At 45.1% G+C, this 2,500-nt stretch overlaps 1 protein-coding gene across 4 annotated transcripts in view; it reads right to left on the minus strand.

Annotated features, from left to right (window-relative positions):
• The window catches only part of LOC143275007 (fructose-bisphosphate aldolase-like), a 27,771-nt gene that overhangs the window by 16,707 nt on the left and 8,564 nt on the right, over window positions 1-2,500 (minus strand). The window contains exon 1 of one of the 4 annotated variants that reach the window (XM_076579062.1): window positions 465-620. The exons of 2 other annotated variants lie outside the window; for them this stretch is intronic. The gene's annotated coding sequence lies outside the window, so the exon portion shown is untranslated. Of the gene's footprint in view, window positions 1-464; window positions 621-2,500 lie in introns of those variants that run through there. One more of the 4 variants, XM_076579065.1, reaches the window with a different exon arrangement.

Below are 2,500 nucleotides of genomic sequence, written 5' to 3' on the forward strand. Positions count from 1 at the left end.
CTGTGTGTGTGAACGTATGTGCGTGTGCGTGTGCGTGTTGTATCGCCCGGAAACCAATATGCACGAATCTGTCAGAAACATGACATTATCGTATTAGCATCAAATCATTTTGTGCAACACATGTGCGACAAATGTGCAAGCGCGCGCGCACGGCACAACAAACAAACAAACAAACAAACACACACTCATACACACACACACACACACACACACACACACACACACACACACGAAAATTAATTATCAATGACGGCTTGTTGAATGACACCACACCCTGCTCGCAGCCATAACATTCAGCAATACCCCCAACCAACTGAACAGCATATGCGTACGGTCTCTACAGACTCTTTTCCCTAATCTTTACGCATGAATACAATCCTCATCAACTCTCCAAATCTGAAACAAACAAAACCAAAACAAGATGCAAAAAAATGAAACAAACCAAGCTCGCAAAACTGACTTACCTACGTATTTTCCAAGCGCGTGGAGTATTGTGACACGTTTCCCTCTCGCACAAGACAGTGGGGGATGAAGGGGACAAGCGTGGGTTGGTTTGGAGAGCTTGCTAACTCACTACTATGTTGAGCGTCCCTCTCGTGTATGTGTACGCCGCAAATTTGTGACACAGCTGGATGGAGCAATGTGAGGTGTGACCTTGACCTTTTCTGACGTGGCGTCTACGAAGGGTGACACACCTCCGGTGTTTTTCTCTCTTCGTCTCTTTCTCTGTGTGTGTGTGTGTGTGTGTGTGTGTGTGTGTGTGTGTGTGTGTGTGTGTGTAAGGGGTGGCTGGGGGGGGGGGAGGGGGGTTAGTGTGTGTGTGTGTGTTGGGTGAGGAGTGAGTGCGTATGGCTATGTGTGTGTGCGCTTTGGTGCGTTAGTGTGTGTGCGCGGGCGCGTGTGCGTGAGTGTGTGTGCGCGCGTGTGCACTGGTGTGTGGTGTGTGTGTGTGTGTGTGTGTGTGTGACTGAGAGAAATATATGCATATTCGCTTTTTGCACGCACACACACATATACTGACACACACACACACGCACACATGTATGCATGCAAACCCGGCGTTGGAAAGAGAAGAGAGTTTGTTAAGTGAACAACAGCAATGTGCATTGTTCAGCAACCTGACCCCAATGCATACGAACTGATATCTCTGCGAATGGTGAGTCACTTTGTGTGTGCTGATTTCATGTCACACGTACATGTGCTGAAGCTTTTTAATGAACATACTCCCTGACTTACGCGTAGTAACATTTAACACCATATTTAGTTCCACAAAATGCGGCTGTGGATATCACCCTAACTGGGACATTCTTTCTCATTTGTCTGTCTGTCTGGTTTTCCCTCTCTCTCTCCCTCTCTCTCTGTGTGTTTTTCCGTCTCTCCCTCTCTCTCTCTCTGTTTTTCCGTCTCCCCCCCCCTCTCTCTCTGTCTGTTTTTCCGTCTCTCTCCCTCCCTCTCTCTCTCTGTCTGTTTTTCCGTCTCTCTCCCCCCCTCTCTCTCTCTCTCTCTGTCTGTTTTTCCGTGTCTCTCTCTCTCTGTCTGTCTGTCTTTCCATCTCTCTCTCTCTCTCTCTCTCTCTGTTTCCCCCCCCCCCTCTCTCTCTCTGTCTGTTTTTCCGTGTCTCTCTCTCTCTGTCTGTCTGTCTTTCCATCTCTCTCTCTCTCTCTCTCTCTCTCTCTCTCTCTCTCTCTCTCTCTCTCTCTGTTTTTCCCTCTCTCCCTCTCTCTGAATCAGAAATCCACTTCATGCTCATTTGTCCTGGATACCAACAGGTTAGCGACGGAACTGTTTATTCTTTATAAAAATTGACAACCATCTATATAATTCAGATTAGCGTTATTGCTGTCAAACGTAGCATTCCAGTTAAGATCGTGCAACATGGATGGATAATGAAAATTCAAAACCCTTAATTGGCATGCAATGTACCCACAATGTACACAAATGGCCCAGTTCAGTAAACTATTTGTCTTGCCTTGTCTTGTCTTGTCTTCTCTCTCTCTCTCTCTCTCTCTCTCTCCAATCCCTCAGTTAATGCGTTTTAAATGCTCTTTCCATCATAGAATGAAAACCGCTTTCGAATCAGACAAACACTGCCCAAGTTATCATATGTGCCTCTTCACACAGTTTTCAGACAAAATTAATTGCTGCTAAAGATTTCATTGTTCCATCATAGAGTGAAAACCGCTTTCGAATAAGACACACATAGCCCAAGTCATCATAACATGTACCTTTTCACACAAACAGTTTTCAGACAAACTGATGCTAAATATAACATGTACCTTTTCACACAAACAGTTTTCAGACAAACTTATGCTAAATATTTCATTGTTCCATCATAGAGTGAAAACCGCTTTCGAATCAGACACACATTGCCCAAGTCATCATAATATATACCTCTTCACACAAACAGTTTTCAGACAAACTGATGCTAAAGATTTCATTGTTCTGTCCTCAGTCACGACTGGAACTTTAAACTGGCAGTTTGTGCCGGCGCACGTCTTAC

This window comes from Babylonia areolata, chromosome 29 (assembly GCF_041734735.1).
Source record: "Babylonia areolata isolate BAREFJ2019XMU chromosome 29, ASM4173473v1, whole genome shotgun sequence".
Classification (NCBI taxonomy): Eukaryota; Metazoa; Mollusca; class Gastropoda; order Neogastropoda; family Buccinidae; genus Babylonia; species Babylonia areolata.